Source organism: Meles meles, chromosome 18, assembly GCF_922984935.1.
Source record: "Meles meles chromosome 18, mMelMel3.1 paternal haplotype, whole genome shotgun sequence".
Lineage (NCBI taxonomy): Eukaryota > Metazoa > Chordata > Mammalia > Carnivora > Mustelidae > Meles > Meles meles.
The window spans coordinates 32,163,097-32,181,169 of NC_060083.1; the positions used below are offsets into that span (position 1 = coordinate 32,163,097).

Consider the following 18,073-nt stretch of genomic DNA (forward strand, 5'->3'; position numbering starts at 1 on the left):
AAGCTCTCCTGCCAAAGAATAAGACATTTGTGCCTTTCGACTAGTGGCCAGACGTAGTGTCAGCTTCCTGTCCTTCTTTTCCTGGCCATTGACAGGACCAGCTGAGAGCCTCCCTCTCCAAGCAAGTAGGAGCCCTCCCCAGATGTTCCTTCACCTGTGCTTCTGCTCCCCAAATCCCGCTCAGGAATATTCACCTTGCCCCATCCCCAAGCTCCTCCATGAATCACTATTACTAGGAAGAACCAGATTTAAACATCTTGGACTCAACTGATCTCAGGCAGGCCTCTTGAGAATTATATGAATGACAATAAGCAAAACAGGCGCCCTTCTTTGAGTGTATTAAAGTGATGCGGATTTGATTCTGCAGCCAGGCCACTTGCATCCCTATTCCAGCTCTGCAAAGAAACTTGGACCAGGCACTTAATTTCCCTGTGCCTCAGTTTCCTCATCTGTGAACAAGGCTTAATGGTAGTACCTACCATAGGGCTGTTGACAAATAAATGAGATAAGAATGTGAATGTTGGGGGTATCTGGTTGGTTCAGGCAGTGGAACATGCAACTCTTGATCTCATAGTCCTGAGTTCAAGCCCCACATTGGGAGTAGAGTTTTTTAAAAATAGCAATAATTGAGGTGCCTGGGTGGCTCAGACTGTTAAGCATCTGCCTTTGGCTCAGGTCATGACCCCAGGGTCCCAGGATGGAGTCCTGTATTTAGTGTCCCTCCCCATGCTCATGCTCGCTCTCTCTCTCTCTCAAATAAATAAATAACATCTTTTTAAAAAGAATGTAAACATTATCTGGCACATATTAAGTGTTATGTGTTTGATTTTATAATAATTATAATTTTTCTCTGCAGGAATGTAGGGAAGGGTGTGGACTCTGGAGTCACAGGCTGCGTTTACATCATGTTCTCCCACTTATGGTCGCAAGTTGGGCAAAGCTTTTTTTTTTTTTTTTAAAGATTTTATTTATTTATTTAACAGACAGAGATTACAAGTAGGTAGAGAGGCAGGCAGAGAGGGGAGGGGGGAACAGGCTCCCCGCTGAGCAGAGAGCCCAATGCGGGGCTCGATCCCAGGACCCTGGGATCATGACCCGAGTTGAAGACAGAGGCTTTAACTCACTGAGCCACCCAGGTGCCCCTGGGCAAAGCTTTTGACCTTCCTGTGTCTCAGTTTCTATATCTGCACTTGATCTTAGCCAAAAGGCTGAGAAGCAATTCAGTTTCCATATTTGTAAACTAGAAGTAAAAAATAATGCCTACCTCTTAGGGTTTTTCTGGATTAAATGAGCTAACATGTGCAAAAGTGCTTAAAGCAAGGTCAGACACATAGCAAATGTTTGCAAAACTTTATCATCTATTTTTTTTTTTTTTAATTTTTAAGTGATCTCTATGCCCCACATGGGGCTCGAACTCACGACCCTGACATCAAGAGTCTCAGGTTCTAATGACTGGGCCAGCCAGGCGGCCCATACTATTATTATTTCTAGTGGGGAGAAAGGTGTTATTCTTACTGTCATTTTAGACCTGAGAAAACTGAGACTCAGGTTAAGTATTCCGCTGGCAAACAGTGGCACAGGAGGGATTTATTTGTACCCTGCTTTGATTGGCTCAAAAGTCCGGGAGCTTCACCGTTACACCATAGTTTAGGGAGCATTTAGGAGGAAGAAGGAATCTGCTGCTCCTAGCGTGGACTGAACCTTTAGCCTCTCTGATAGATTTATACCAAACGCTCAGCTCCAGGCTGGCTTTCTGCAGGAGCTGGCCTGGTGCAGGACCCAGGGACCTCTCTGCCTCAACCTGTGGCATTGTGAGGAAACTCGAAGTACACGTTAATATTCTATTTTGAAATCCAGGCCTGTGCCTGGAGCATAGCCCTTGTCTGCAGATTTCTTAGTTTGCTATTCCACGCCATTCACTGTCAACCCTGCTCCCCATTCCAGCCTCATCCTGCTGTGTTAGCCCCACACCCGTCACACGCACCCTGCTGCTGTTGCCAGCCCGCCCTCTCTGCACTCTGGCCTCGCGGGTTTTCACCCACGTCCAAGCCCGCCACAGCACCCCCAACTCTGGGTCCCTGCTCCAGCTGTGCCCCAGATGCCGTACTCTTCTCCCCAGTTACGGCTGTTTCCTGCTTTCCGGGCCTGCCCAGAAGCCGGTCCATCAAAGGAGCCCTCTCTGCCCTCTCCCCACGAGAACGCGCCACTTCCTCGCTGTGCGGCCCCAGGACCCTCCGCTCACACCTTGAAGTCCATCAGTATCACGCCCTTCCTTGGATGAGTTGCTGGCAGCTCTGCATCTACTCTCCCCTTAGACTTAGGGGGTGAGGAGGAGCCATATACTGTTCATTTTGCGGGGGGCTCAGTAGGGGTGTGTGGGAGGTAGACAAAAATGGTCCTGGAACTGGGTTGAAGCCACCTAAGTTAAACACAATTATGAGGGTGCGTGGGTGGCTCAGTGGGTTAAAGCCTCTGCCTTCAGCTCAGGTCATGATCTCAGGGTCCTGAGATCGAGCCCCGCATCCGGCTCTCTGCTCAGCCGGGAGCCTGCTTCCCCCGCCCCCCAACTCTCTCTGCCTACTTGTGATCTCTGCCTGTCAAATAAATAAATAAATAATCTTAAAAAAAAAAAAAAACCTCGATTATGGAAGAAATGTATTTATGTTTGAATTTCCTCCTTCTCATCACAGGGATCCTGAAGGCTCAGCATAGGCAGATGCATATACAGGATTATAAAGGAAAGTATGGTCACTGTAGGAAATTTAGAAAGTTGTGAAAAATACCACTAATAATCACATTCTTAAAGATTTTATTTGTTTATTATTTTAGAGAGAGAAAGCACGTGGCGTGAGCAAGCATGGCAGAGGGGGAAAGAGAGAGAAAGAACCCCAAGTAGACTCCCGCTGAGCTGGGAGCCCCACACAGGGCTCCGTCTCAGACCCTGAGATCATGACCTGAGCTGAAACCAAGAGTCAGATGCTTAATCGACTAAGCCACCCAGAAATCTCTAATTAATAATAATTATTAATAAAATAAAAGTAATATATAAAACTCTCATCTAACAACTTGTTCACAAGTTGGCATATTTTCTTCTATGTTTATAATTAACTAAATAAAGATAAATGGGCCCATACTGCATAAACTGTTTTGTTGCCTCCCTTTTGCATAACATACCATGAACTTTTATTTTTTTAGATTTTATTTATTTATTTGACAGAGGGAGAAAGAGCACAAGCAGGGGGAGCAGCAGGCAGAGGGAGAAGCAGGCTCCCTGCTGAGCAGGAAACTTATGTGGGGCTCCATGCCAGGACCCTGGGATCATGACCTGACCCAAAGGCAGACGCTTAACTGACTGAGCCACCCAGGTGCCCCTCATGAGCATCTTTATAGACACTATCTTTACAAATAATCTTAATGGTTACCTGTAATTTCATTTATGTATGCCTGATTTCCATTCCACTGCCTTGTAGAGGACAAGCTGGCAGCCACTGGACAGGAGGGCAGGACCCCTGGAACCTTACAAACTGGTATCAGTGAAGAAAAGACAGGTGTTTGTAAGGGCAAGCCAGACGCATCTCACCCACCTGTCAGGGGTCTGTCCTTCGGCAAATACTCACAGACAAACCCTGGCTTTTGATGGTCCAGCTTGTGATTTTTCGACTTCTGATGGTGCAAAGACCATAGGCATGCAGTAGAAACTGTAATTTGAATTGTGAATTTGGATCTTTTCCCGGGCTAGTGAGATGTGGTGCAATGCTTTCCTGTGATACGAGGCAGCAGGACACAGCTCCCAGCCAGCCCCGAGACTGGGAGAGTCACAACTGAAATGTACCGATCACCCTTGTGTACCCACACAACCATTCTGTTTTTCACTTTCAGCACAGTATTCAATCAACTACGTGACATAGTCAACACTTGATTATCAAGTGGGCTTTGGGGAAGGTGACTTTGCCCAGCTGGAGGCTGAAGTCAGTGTTCTGAGCACAGTTAGGGCAGCTCTGGAGTTTCTATGTATTCAATGCGTTTTTGACTTAGGATAATTTCAATTTATGATGCATTTATTGGATGGAACGCCACTATAAGTTGAAGAAGATCCAGACTCAGCTCATGGGGCCTGCCAGACTGGGAGTACAGTGACTGAGACAGAAGACACCCCCTGCCTCCCAGGAGCTCATGTGGAGAGCAACTATAATACCCCAACCCGGTAGGAGGGGCAGAGGGAACCCCAGGGAGCGGTTCGCTATGTAAGGGAAGAAAGGTTCTCAGAAAGTGCTAGAGGCATGGCATTTGTGCTGGGGCTCTGGGAAAGGGGTGAGGAGCCCGGGGGTCCTCTCAGATGAAGTCAGACTGGGAAGTCAATCCCACAGACATTCATCTAGTTACCATCAATGGAGGGGGTTGTTTCCACATTCTTTAAAATTAAAAAATGTTTCCATTGTTCCCATGTTTCACCCATGTGTTTTTTCAAAATTCCCATGTGTTACCACTGTTACTCCTCTGAGTTTTTTGGTCAGATCCGTGAAGATGGAGAAAAGGATAGGATTACCCAAATTATCTGGATGTTTACACCACTTTCTTTTCCACCTCTGGCCTGATTAAGAGGCTTTTGGTGATTGTAAAAGGAGTGGGTCTCTTGGTGGCTGAGACAATGTGGTTGTTTCCACAGCCACAGCCACGTGTTCTTGTCCACGATGTGTGCCCCAGCATTTGTGTGGGGCTGCGGGAGTCCCAGGAGGGAAATGTCCTATTTTCCCTGGGGTCCAGCTGAGACCCGCTGTCTCGTGAGACCCGCTGTCTCCAAGCTTGAGCCACAGCTCTCCAGCAGCCTCAGCCTCATGGCAAACATGGGACATGGCAGACACACCCCCATTTTTTTTAAAATATTTTATTTATTTGACAGAGAGAAATCACAACTAGGCAGAGAGGCAGGCAGAGAGAGAGGAGGAAGCAGGCTCCCCGCAGAGCAGAGAGCCCGATGTGGGGCTCGATCCCAGGACCCTGGGATCATGACCTGAGCCGAAGACAGAGGCTTTAACCCACTGAGCCACCCAGGCGCCCCGACACACCCCCATTTTATCTGTGCTTAATATAGCCACAGACTTGTCCAGAAAGCTTTCCTCACCTTCCCATTTCCTCTGTGGGAACAGCAAGTGGTCTTGACTGTTCTAGCATGGGGGGAGAGGGTGAGGACCGGGAAGGGCCTCTTGAAGGAATTTAGATTTTATTCTCCAAGCCACAGGGTGTCATCCATATCTTTCAACAAGACAGAAACATGGGCAGTCTTGGCTTTAGCAGGTAAGTGCACTGGAGGGGATGGATTGAAAGGTGGGGGTGGGGCAGGTTCCAGAGAAATTAAGGAAGTAGGAACCCCTCAGGGGTTTATTTTTATTTTTATTTTTTAAAGATTTTATTCATTTTCTACAGAGAGAGAGAGAGAGAGAGAGAGAGATCACAAGTAGGCAGAGAGACAGGGGGAAGCAGGCTCCCTGCTAAGCAGAGAGCCCAATGCGGGACTCGATCCCAGAACCCTGAGATCATGACCTGAGCCGAAGGCAGAGGCTTAACCCACTGAGCAACCCAGGCGCCCCCCCTCAGGGGTTTAAAGTAGGAGAGGAGAAAGGCAGCTTGTGAGGTTGGTAGCTCAAATGAATGGGAGGTGCCCACCTTCAAGTAACTGGCAAAGGAGGATGTGGAGGTCATGGGTTCCAGGCTTGCCATACTGGAGGTGAGGTGGCTCTGGGCCAGCCTGTCCATGGCAGCCATGCATTCCAGTCAGGAGCTCAGGAGAGGGAGCTGGTACCAGAAGGGAAGGCATCGCTGACAGCAGATGCCTTAATGCCATTATCAATAACGATGATTCTAGCCACTCTAGAACATTCCACGTGTCAGGCAGTGTTCTGGGCACTCCACGTGTGGACTGGTTTCATTCTCACCACAATCTTTTGAGGTAGGCACTGTTGTGAGCTCCAAATATAAGGGAGGAAATGGAGGCACAAAGGAAGTTCAGTAACTGCCCTGGAAACATGCAGCTAGCAAGTGGAACAGCCAGGGGTTGGTACCCTCTGCACTCTAGCCCCGCTGTGAGAACATCCTGGGAACGGTGGGATCTCAGGGAAACTAAAGAGGATTGTGCCCCGGAGAAGCTCTTGGAGCAGACAGAGCCAAAGAAAGGCAGGAGCTGATAGGAAAACATTGTCAAGGGCATGGAGGGTTGCAAGGGGGTAGAATAGGGCAGGGAGGAGGCCCTGGGTGGAAATGACTGGGGGGATGGTTGGTGCCCCTGCTGAGAGCTGTCCCCCCCCCCCCCAGAATGCTGGGGGAAGAGGCCAGACTGCAGGATGGGGGGGGGGGGGCTGAGGAATTAGACAGAGTATGGAGTATGTCTGGTTTCTTTTTAGAGGAAGTCTATTGAGGAATGGGCAAGAGAGAACCAGGGTGTGGCCTGAGGGCAGGGCAGGGCAGGATCGGGTAAAATGCTTCTTAAAAAGGGGGCATCCTTCAGGTTTGTAGGTATGAAGCAGACAGAAGGGGAGAAATAAGAACTGGTGGAGTCTCCTGGAGCAGGAGGGTTGGGCTTGAAAGTGCAGGGACATCTCATCCTCTGAGATGAGCTTAGACTCATCCTGCCTGACCCAAGGCAGAAGCTGGGGAATAAGATAGTCAATAGAATGTAGGTCAAAGGAAACTGAGGACCAAGGTTTCCAGCTGCCAAGCCAGAGGAGGAGGAGCAGGCTTGGGGAGGGAAGAGCTCTGAGCTGGATTCCAGACTCCTTGCTTATGAGATGTTCTGGAGACCTGAAGGCCTGGCCTGGGAACCTGGGGAGCTCACAGCTCAGAGGCAGTGGCGGGAGTGAGGGAGGTTACCCAGGGGGCTGTAAGAGGCAGGGGAGGGGACTGAGGAAGCGTTTCCAGGAAGACAGCCCTGAACGGAAGAGTAGGTTAGCAATGCCCAAAACGTGTCCTTCAAGGAAGAGCATCCACTCGAGTGACTGGTTTCATTTGATGGCTCTATTAAATATACATTAAAAGATTTTATGGACACTCCGAGGGGAATGCAAAGAGGGGTATCTCCAAGGTTGCCCTTGCATTTTGTAGGCTCTGAAATGCCAAAGCGACAGGGAGGAACTGCAGAAGGATCCTGCAAGTAAGCAGAAAAGGGGCAGATGAATTGCATTGTGGGCAGGAGTGAAGTAACACCTGCAATGACTTGATCTAGAAGACTGGCAAGGAGGGTCAGTCTCAAGCCCACAGTCACAACTTCAGGACCACAGCCAGGAATCAGCATAGAGGCATGAATCAGTCTGTCTAGATTGAGGATCTTTAACCTGGGGTCTAGGGACTACCTCCTGGGGTTTCAAGCCCCTCCCCCCCATCAATGTATCTCCAAGTGAAGGAGCATGAGAAGAGGGGGTGGGAGGAGACTGGAGATCCTCAGAGGGTCTGGGAACCTAGTTCTGGAGCTGTGCCCATCAGGTAACCTGATGTGGAACCTCCCCAGGGAGGGTGTGGCTGAGGCTTCCCCCCACTCCCGAGTTCCCAACTCGCTAAAGAAACTTTCCCTTGACATGCAAATGATGGAAACACACGGTGACTGGGGCACTTTGGTTTGTGGTTTTTACCATCAGATGTCTTTGTGGCTGAGCAAGCTGATCTGTCTCCGCAGAGCTAGGGGACGGCAAGCCCTCAAGAGAAGAGAGGAGGGTATTCCCTGGAGTCTGAGCCCAGATGGGAAGTGGGCCTCTAAGGCCCGCTTGTCTCAGAGGAGGGTGCAGATCCGGAACTGTACCCTCTTCAGGGCTCCCAGGGCGCGCCTCTTCAGTGCAGGCCGTTGGGCTGTCCCCATCTGCCCCACCCTTCCTACCCTCAAATTGGGAGTCTGAAAGCAAACCACGTGGAAAAAGGACAAAGTTGATTTCCCATTTATTGAACAAGTTTTTCTGTGGGAAATCTCGGGGCTCAGGAGCCCCCGAAGTAACCGGGGATGCCGGGAGGAGCTGGGGACATGGCAGGAGGGATTTGATGATGTGTGATGGGTAACAGCTTCGATCTCCTGATCCCCTCCTCACCATCTCCTCTGACCTCAGCGTTGGGTTTCCTTTCCGGAACCCTGACTCCCAGGGGCCGCCCCTCCCCCACTCCCCAGCCGTCCCGGGCCCAAATGTGCGACCGCACTCCGCACCCGGGGGTGGGGGGTGGGGGCGGCCCAGCTCTTAGGTTACCCTCCGAGCCGAGGGCTCGGGTCCCCGCTCCCCACCCCTCCCCCCATCTCCGGGGTCGCCTTCCCGGCGCCGGTCCCCAAGCAAGGAGGGAGGGAGGGGCAGGACGCCCCGCAACCCGCCCTGTGCGGGGAGACCGAGGCTCCTCTCTCACGCGCTCCGGTCCGCCAGCGGGGACTCAGGGCAGCCGGCGCGGAAGGGGAAGAGGGTGGGGGGGGGAACCTTTCTAACTCTCCCCCGGTGCCCCCCGGCCCCGCTTCCTCCGGCTTCCTCCACCCCATTCCCGCTCCCCTCCTCTCTCGGAGGGGGTCGGGTCTCCGAGCGGGTCTGGGGGCGCCGCGGCCCGGCCCGCGCCCCGCCCGCGGCCCCGCTCCTCCCCGCGCGGCCCCACTTGTGGCCCCGCCGGCGGCCGCGCAGGGACAGCTGCATTTCTCGCCGCCCGCCGCTAGGAAGCTGGCCTCGCCTCGCATTCTCCGCCTCCCGCGCCCCAGCCGCGCCGCCGCGCCGGGCCCGCCGCCGCCACCGCCGCCACCGCCGCCGGATCGCGGCCCCTCCCCCGCCCGCCGGCCCCTCGGGCCCGCGGGGAGCGGACGCGCGTGGCGGCTGCTCGGTAAGACCCTCCCTTCGCTCCCCAGCGCGAGCCGCCTCCGGCCCGGTCCGGCGGCCCCACCTTCTCGGGCGCGGATCTCCGCGGCGCCGCCGGGAGGGCCGAGCGGGCGCGAGTTTGATTCCCGGTGCTGCTGCCGCGGCTCCCACGGAGCCCGCGCAGCCCCGGGCGCACACGCGGCGGGGTCCCGGCCCTCGCCCCCTCCCCTCGACTCCCACCCTCCTCGCCCAGGCCGTGGGCGCGCGGGCCGGGCGGGCACCGGGGGGGTGGGGTGGGGAGCGGGGCTGGGAGGTAGGGGGGTGGTCGCAGGCCGGCGGGCGGCGCGGGGAAGGGCTGCAAGGCCTCCCCCGGCGGGCGCCACCCTGAGCCCCCGCCCCAGCCGCTCCCCCTTTTGTGTGGGCGCCCCTCGCAGCGCTGCTCCGGCCTGGGGGCGCTGGCTGGTGGGGGGCGCCTGCCGGGGGCAGAGCTCCTTCTAGGAGGAGGGGAGGCTGGCTTCCTGTCCCTGCCGGTGTCACAGGTCGGTTCAGCCCTTTCTGGTCCCACCCGGTCCCCTGGGAGCTGCATCTCCCGGTGACTCTCTAGGGAAAGTTCAGAACGCGCTGTCCCCGCCCCTGTTTCCCCCGCCCCTCCGGCTCGATGTGCCCCGGGCTCAAAGCTCCAGGGGGCTGGTGTTGGCGTTTATTCATTCTTTCCTCTTCAGTTTCTCCTGGCATTGTTGCCTTACACCTAGCCCAGGCTTGGCCATTTCTTTTCCCGTTAAAAGAAGTTTGGGCTGCAGGAAATTTATATGGAAAATAAATTCCCGGAGAGGAATTTGTTTTAGGGGGAAGGAGGTTTTAGATTTTCCCTTAATATTTATTTCGTTATTTATTTATTTATTTATTTATTTATTGGGTGAGAGTGGAGGGTGAGGGGAATGACTGGGAGTTTAGAAATAAGATGTCATAGAGGTGGCACAGGGATGCAAGGAGACTACCTCACTCCCCACCTGGCCCCTGGGCAGGAGTGCCACTGAGCGTGGGGGATCACCCTTCCTGTTGGTTATCCTGCGGCACCCTGAGCCACCTAGTCCAGGAGAAAGGATTCAGGGAGATGTTCTGGCCTCTCATCCCTTTTCTTTGGCAGGCATTCTCATCTTTACAACCTGGGTCGGGGTGGCCACCTGAAGGAGGTGAGGGACACAGGCTTCTCTCATAGAGGAGTCCGCTTTCCATGAGATTTGGCCCCCTCGTGGGATCAAGTGTGAAACTGGACCCTCTCCCTTGTCGAGGGTTGATGTCGTTGGGACCTCTATTCTGAACGGAGGGTGGCCTCTCTGGAAGAGAGAGAGAAACCTGGCTCAGGTCACGCGGAGGCTGAAGGGTGTGTGCAGGACGGTTGGGTCAGAGACACTTGTGTCCCCTTTCTGCACCTGGAAGGAGCAGAAGACAAGGAAACAGGAGTGGTGCCTCAGGTCTGGGCACATCCTTAAACAGAGAGACCTTGGTCAGCTAGGATGGCCTAGGAGTGATACTACGACGAGGTGGGACCTTGGGGCCACAGGCTGGGGTCGCGGGCCCCTTTGAGAATCTGGTGAAAGCTCCGACTGCTCCTGCCTCAAGCACTCATGCGTGCAGGGACACATTCTGTAGGCACTCTCAGAATGTTACCGTACCCTTAGGAACTGGAACCCCTTTCAAGACCCCTGATCCACAGTCTGGTCCAGCCATAGGCCGTTCAGAACAGTTCCCTCCTTTATGGCCGGTCAGTGAAGAATCCAGGGTGCGAAGAGTAGACCTCCCACGAGGTCTTTTCTCATGACCTTCTCATGCAACTTTGGGCTTGTGGCCATAGGTACCTGGGAACCTCTGGACCAGATCCCGGCTCCCTACGGTTAGCCAGAGGATGGGGGCAGATGTGTGGGGTGGGGGGCTTCTCCAGGGGCTGATTTTGCTGTGTGGTGGGAAGGGCCAGGGCCGGGGCCACAGTGCTACTGAATTAGAGGCAAATATGAGGGTTAGTTTATGGGACGGGTATTCTGTTGTTTCTACTGGGTGTAGGAGCCAGGTGCTTTAAGAGCCCCGGCTTATCTTAGGAAAGTGGGGGTGAGGTGGGAGAAGGAGCTGCGGTAGGGAGTGTAAGTGTGAGAATACTCCTCCTCTTGCTGAGGTTTTGGGGCAGAGTTGTTCAAGGCCGGGAGCTGGCTACTGTAGTTTCCTTATATCGCTGGACTTTAAAAGGCAAGTGGGAGCAGAGAAGATGGTTGTCACCAATCCCAGTCCACCCCCAGGAACTGTGGCCTGCCTTGTCTTTCTTAGCTGGAGCTCCTGAGTTTGGCTGCTCAGGTTTGTGGTGTCTACATTTGCTGGGGACCTGGGAGAGCCTTTGGTAAGATCTGCCATCTCTGACTTCTCTGCTTCAGTGTTGGGAAGCCCTTCCTAGGCTCAAGTGCCCCCATACAGAGGTAGCTCGTGGGAATTTTGCTTTGTTTAACTCTCCTGCACAGTATTCAGTATATAGTAGTGCTCACACTTGTGTTCTCCTTGAGAGCTTCCTCCGTTTACTCTGCCTTGATTGACCACCCCCCCGGCCCCCAACCTGCAGCAATAAAGCGACAAAAGCCTTGGGGACAGGAAGCTGGGAGCCAGACAGGGATCACCCCCTGACTATACAAGATGGCCTGGAGGAGGAGAGGCCTCCGTTTTTGTTGGCTCCTAGGCCTACCGGAAGTAAGAGCCATAGAGTGCCTTGGAGAGGCGGTGGTCCAAGTCCCTGAACTTGGGACTTGGAGGTTGTCTTGGTGAGATGTAAGAGTCCTGTGGCAGCAACTAAAAATTCACATTCTTCCGTGGCCAGGACTTGCCTGTCCGCTGCTGCAATGGACACACCTGTTGGTGAAGCTGGGATTCTGGCTGTGGTGGCTGACTCCGTGCCTCTCTGCTAGCTCTGCTTGCAGCCTCCCAGGGAGCACCTCCCATGTTTCAGAGCAGTATAACGTACTCCTAATCATGCGGCGAGGACTCTTATTTTTAAAATCGGTCATAAATGATAAATGCTAGAACAGGGCCTGCAAACATAAACTCCCTTGTAAAATGTGACCTTTTCATTTCTGTGACGGTGGCACCCAGTGTCTTTGAGGAATGATGGGTGGGAGAAAAAAGTTCCAGCTCCCTCTAACCTCCTTCCCCTAGGAGGTCACTGGGGCTCCTTTGAGCTCTTTCTCATCGAAGCTCGTTAGTTTAGAGTGTAGGATCTACAGTGGAAGTCCCAGCCCTTCATCTTCCATTCTGATTTTGTAAATGCTTCAGTCTCTCAGCTTTAGAAAATGTGGAAGGAGATCTAACAAGTATACCAGACAAAGAGTGTAGTGTACTTCCTTAATGCAGAAGCGATTAATTCCCGCACATGGGTGCTAATGTTCTGAGGCTTCTTATTGTTAAGGAAAATCTTTGGTTAAGACTGTAGAGGCGGAAGCTGGCTTTAGAAGGGGTCAGATGGAGTGGGATGAGGGTTTTGAATTATGAGCAAAGGGGACGGCGTGATGGGGAGACGGGAAGCCTGAAATGTCAAGGGTGACAAGAAAGCAGCACAGCTGGGTGCAGAATGACTCAGCGTCACCTGTAGCCCTGCTGTGGAACCAACTCTTCTCCCTTCTCTTTGGAGACTTTGCCCTGTAAACTGATGGGGGTTGGGGGTGGGGGAGAGGCTCATAACAAGTTAGAAAGAGTTGCACAGCTTTTATGTTGATGCTAACGTTGGTCCTGGAGGAAGAGGGCAAAGTGGGCCTGGAGGAAGGGAGTCTAATGGGGATGGGGACAGGCCCAAGATGCAGTCAAGAGTGGAAGCTGCAGTGTGGAGGAGGGTTCCGGAAGGAAGGAATTGGGGAAATGGTCATTTTAACACTCATCAAGCACTGACTATGGGTCAGCCCCTGTTTCAAGTGCTTCTCATGGATCAGCTCATTTCATTCTCACAAGACTCTATGAGATGCGATATCTATTTTTTTCAGTCAAGAAACAGATGTAAAGGGGCGCCTGGGTGGCTCAGTGGGTTAAGCCACTGCCTTCGGCTCAGGTCATGATCCCAGGGTCCTGGGATCAAGCCCCATGTCGGACTCTCTGCTCGGCAGGGAGTCTGCTTCCCTTCCTCTCTCTCTCTGCCTGCCTCTCTGCCTACTATGATCTCTGTCAAATAAATAAAATCTTAAAAAAAAAATAAAAGAAAGAAACAGATGTAAAGAGGTGAAATGACTTGCCCAAGATTACATGGCTAGAAGGTGGGCAAGCCAGGATTTGAATCCAAGAGGCCTGGCTACAGAGCTTCCATCCTTAGAGAAATTATTAGAGGGACTGCTCCTGGGCTAGGGGTGGAGAGAGGTGAGGAGGATAGAGGGGTGGGGATGGGAGGGAGGTTGAAGGGGTTCATGCTATGCTTGAAGAGCTGCCCATGCAACGTTCAGACATCATTGGAACATGCTTGGAATGTTCAGTCTGCTGAGAACCACTGGCCAAGGGCCAGGCACTCTATTGGGACCTGACCCCGAGTATAGAGGTCATGAAGACACAGCCCCTGCCCGCAGGACGCCTGTGGTGGTCTAGTAGGGGACACAGATATGTTAGCCTAGAACTCCAGTTGCCATGACAAGTACTGTAGTGAGACGAAGCTCTGCAGAGGGGACGCTCTGCCAGCCAGAAGATTTGGGGAAGGGAAGGTTTCTCTGCAAGAGGGGGCACTGGAGTTGAGTGAGGATAAGATGGCTTCTATCTCCAGGGTTTTTGATCTGGCCATGGAGGACATCACTTTACGAACTCTGATCAGAACCAAAGGCCGAATGTTCTGGATCCAGCTACATGCTGGCCAGGATGAGTCAGGAACCGGGAAATGCAGTTGGCTTCCTTGATGTCTTGTGGTTTTTAAGAGTCACCCCTTATAATGTGTGCAGTGATGTTGCTGAAGAAGAAATAAAAATCTCCTAAGAGTTACCGCTAAGAGCATGCCTGGCTGGCTCGGTTCGTAGAGCCTGCAATGCTTGAGTTCAGTGCAGTAAGTTCGAGCTCCAGGTTGGGTGTAGAGATTACTTAAAAAACATTTTCAAGAAAAGTTTCTGCTCAGAGCTCCGTGATTCACTCTTGTCTCCCCGAACTGAGAAGCAGAACCAGAGGCAAATGAATGCAAGCAGCAGAGGAAGGACCCAAGTAAGGTATGAGGAAAATGTTCCTTGCCGATCGGACGTGAGATGTGAGAACAAGTGACTCATAGGAGCGGAGGGGAATGGCCTCCCCCAAAGGTCTTTAGAAATGGGAACAAGTTTCATTTGTCTTGGTGGTTTAAGATGTTTCATCTGGAGACAGGAAGATGAAGTAGAGGCCCCTGGAGGTCTGTGTCGGCTCAGTGATAGGAGGGTAAGAGGAGCTGGAATTTTTTTTTTTTTTTTTTTTTTTAGGAGCTGGAATTTTTGAGCTAGAAGATTGCTCAAATGTGGCCTAACTCCTTATTTTACCAAGGAAGTGACTGAAGAATGCCCCGTAACACGGAGTGGTTTATCCATTAGCTCGTGAGCCAAGCCCAGCAGCTTAGGTCTTGCCCTGCACTGAGCCGGGTCAAAGGGGCTGCTTCCGGGTGGGCCGCAGGGTGGGGGCTGCGCCTTGTGAGGAGGGCTGCTGGAAACCCGCAAGTGGTTGACCTTTGGGCTGTTGGTGCTGGAGAGCGCCAGCTTCGCTCAGACGTTTCTGAGAATGACGTTCCATTCGTCACCCTGCTGGTCTGGCCCCTAGAAGGGCTTTGGGGACGCATCTGGGGCCCTCGGGAAACTTTGCTGAATGAAAAGTAAATTGCAGACAATCCAAAAGTTACTACTCTTTCACCATACACTTGCTGGGCCGGTGCCCTTGTCCTTCCAGTTGTGTGTTTTGCTTAAGCCAGCAGCAGAATCATTTAATGCCCCCAGCCACAGAGAAGGGGGTCCCAAAGCGTGCGGGGGCAACAGGGTGAATGAATACAACGCAGTTTAAGATCTTCCTCGAAACGTACAATTCTGGGGCACCTGGGTGGCTCAGTGGGTTAAGCCTCTGCCTTCGGCTCGGGTCATGGTTTCGGGGTCCTGGGATCAAGCCCCATGTCAGGCTCTCTGCTCAGCGGAGAGCCTGCTTCCCCCTCTTTCTCTGCCTGCCTCTCTGCCTGCTTGTGGTCTCTCTCTCCCTGTCAAATAAATCTTTAAAAAAAAAAAAAAAGTATAATTCTTTGAAAGATCATTAAGGGCTGACGTTATGTTCATTTATAATGTTCCTTTTTAATGTTTGAGGTTTGTTGTTGCGGTTCCTAGCACTAAAGTAAAGGCTGTGTTTTTCAGATTTAGGGAAAGCATATGACAGAGTGATCTAAACTGCCTTCGGCAAGAGGGCTACAGAGATCTCTGAAGAGAACAAGGCTGGCTCTCCGAAGAGAACCTGATTAAGAAAGAGCCAAGCATGAACTCTTGTTGAACATTGAACATACCGGGTGGTGGGCTTTGCTTGCTGGGGTCAATTTAAGTGGACTCATGCCAATGAAAGCAAAGCAGAGGCAGAAAACACTCCGCTTCCTCCTCTGACCCCGTTGTCCCTTGTTTGTTACAGAAGCAGTAGGTTCTAGGGGGACCAGACAGAGCTCTGGTTTGGCGCTCTGTCGGGGAGAAGATTCTCTGTGGTCATGTTGGGCGATCACGCATAGGAAATGATTTCAGTTTGTTCAGGTCTGAGATTAGTTTCGGTTTCAGGCTGTGCCAGGAGCCGAGCGAGCCGGCGAGCTAAGACCCGTGCTGCGGGGGGGGGGGGGGGGGGGGGGGGGTTGGGGTTGGAGGGGTGGCGAGCTGGGCCAGAGTCTCCCCATCCGGCCGTGGGGGCTAGTGGCAAGGTGGCCGGGCAGGGAACTCCTGTGTTGGAGCAGGGAGGAGAAGAGGATGAATCAGAGGAGTGGGGCAAGGAAGCTGTGGAGTGTCTGTGGGCCTGGAGACTGGGATGGGTGATGAGGGAGGGAGTGTGTGAAGATATCAGCGAGTGTGCATAGGACACAAGCAAGCACAGTTATTTGACTGCTGAGCCGCAGGGCTAGGAGGTCAAGGGGAAGTTGTAGAACACACATTACCTGCATGAGGTGGGTTCTCTGTGAGCAGGTGTAGACCTGAGAGGAAGAGGCAAGGTGTAAGGATGCCACAGGGCCCACATACACGGGACTGGTGTCCTTCAAGCCAGCCCGCACTGTGCCCGTTTCCTTGCAACTGACTTTCCTTGGAAAAAAAAAAAAGGAGAAGAAGTCGAATTAAATTCTGTGAGCTGACAGTTGAGAACTTGCAGACCCTTGCAAGTTGGGGCATCCTGTAAGAACTTTAAGCTCTCATTTTTCCAGAGACGGTTTGGGGCCAGTCTGGTTATTTCCCGGGCATCGTGATCCTAGAAAACCAGCGTTTCTCCTCCCCCGACTGGATCTGGGGGAGGCACACACAGAGGTTTCATCACTCTTAGCGGTCCCAGCGCGTCACTGCGTTTTATTCTCCAAGTCCTAAATTCATTTTATCTCTAAAAGAGAGAACCACTGGGGTGCCCAGTTGGCTCAGTCGGTAGAACGTGTGACTCTTGTTCTCGGTGTTGTGAGTTCGAGCCCCATGTTGGGTGTAGAGATTACTTTTTTGTTTTCTTTAAAGATTCTATTTATTTATTTGACAGAGAGAGTGAGCAAGAGAGAGAACACAAGTAGGGAGAGTGGGAGAAGCAGAGGGAGAAGCAGGCTCTCTGCTGAGCAGGGACCCTGATGGGGGCTCCTTCCCAGGACCCTGGGATCATGACCCAAGCTGAAGGCAGACGCTTAACTGACTGAGCCACCTAGGTGCTCCTAGAGATTACTATAAAATATAAAATCTTAAATAAATAAATAAATAAGGGGCGCCTGGGTGGCTCAGTTGGTTGAGCAACTGACTGTTGATTTTTGGCTCAGGCTCTGATCTTAGGGCCATGAGACTAAGCCCCAGGTGTGGAGCCTGCTTGGGATTCTCTCTCTCCCTTTCCCTTTGCTCCCCTCCTCTGCCCTTTTCCCCTGCCCTCCTCTGCTCTCTCAAGTGCTCTCTCTCTAAAAAAAAATCTAAATAAATTTTAAAAAATGATAAATAAATAAAAGAAAGAATCACTGAATTTTAAAGCCAGAAAGGATTTTGAAGCTCACCCAGCCTTCTCCTAGAGGAATTTGTAATCCTGGGTCATCCAGGCACCTCGAAAAGCCCCATGGTTTGTGGTTAAGCACCTGAGTTTGAATGCGGCCTCTGCTACTCACTGTCGTGGTCTTGGGACAGTCACTCGGTCTCTCTGAGTCTTGGTTTCCTGACCCACACAGTGAGAGTATTGATATTCCCTAATGATGGCTAACGAGAATCAAATACTTATGAAGTCCTTAGCGCAGTGCTTGGTATATTTGTAAGTTCTCCATAAACGTTCGCCACCCCGTTGCTGCTGCCATTTGTCGTTGTTTTCATGATGGGTTCGTGAAATCACGTGGCAGCCAGTGGTCAGGCCAGGGCTCCGATGCTGAGTGTTCTTCCCTCCTCGCTCGCTCTCGAGCGTGGCCAGAAGGTGACTTCCTCAGGCTAGATCTACGACGTGAAGAGCATTTGTGGAAGCAGTGAGGAGAAGCCTTGTGATGGATGTTCACAGCAGAGCCGGAAGAGATGGGCTTCATCCATTTATTAGATATAATTAGACTTTGGGCAGGAGCGTATGTTTACCAAATAATTTGTTCCCATAAATATTTACTCATGCTTAGAGGTTCCCTAAATACCAGGTTGGTTACCTCTGCTGGAAAGGTAGGGGTGTTTCTCGATGTTTTTATGAAAGAGTTCTCCTCAAACTGGAAGCACCCATTTTGATGAGTTGTGGTGGCAAGCGGGCTTTTGTGTGTAATGGAAATATTTCTGGAGCCTGGCTTCTGTTTATCAAGGGTGAAGACAGTGCGCGTTTTAAAAAACTATGGGCTTGGCAGAAGTCCACACGGCCTAGGCCAGGCCTGCATAAATGTGCTCCCAGACGATTTGCGCTGACCTTTTTGGCAAATTGCTGACAGCCTAGGAGTCTCCGGAAGGAGCCCTTTTAGTCGGAAATATTGTTGAGGCTGGGATAAGCCTCGGCCTTGAGGGGGGTCTTTTGACCCTTTTGATGGGGTGGTACCTTCTGTGAGGTTGCTTTGGTGTGTTTCCTTTGCCTACCAAAACAAGTGGAAATTAACTTTATGTGACATATCGTGCAATGGT

General features: G+C 52.1%; 1 protein-coding gene across 5 annotated transcripts in view; it reads left to right on the forward strand.

Annotated features, from left to right (window-relative positions):
• The first annotated feature begins 8,763 nt into the window (after positions 1-8,763).
• Positions 8,764-18,073, forward strand: part of CUEDC1 (CUE domain containing 1) — an 82,413-nt gene continuing 73,103 nt past the window's right edge. For 2 of the 5 annotated variants that reach the window (XM_045986370.1, XM_045986374.1), the window contains exon 1: positions 8,781-8,826. The gene's annotated coding sequence lies outside the window, so the exon portion shown is untranslated. Of the gene's footprint in view, positions 8,827-18,073 lie in introns of all 5 variants that reach the window. The other 3 variants (XM_045986375.1, XM_045986371.1, XM_045986376.1) reach the window with 3 other exon arrangements.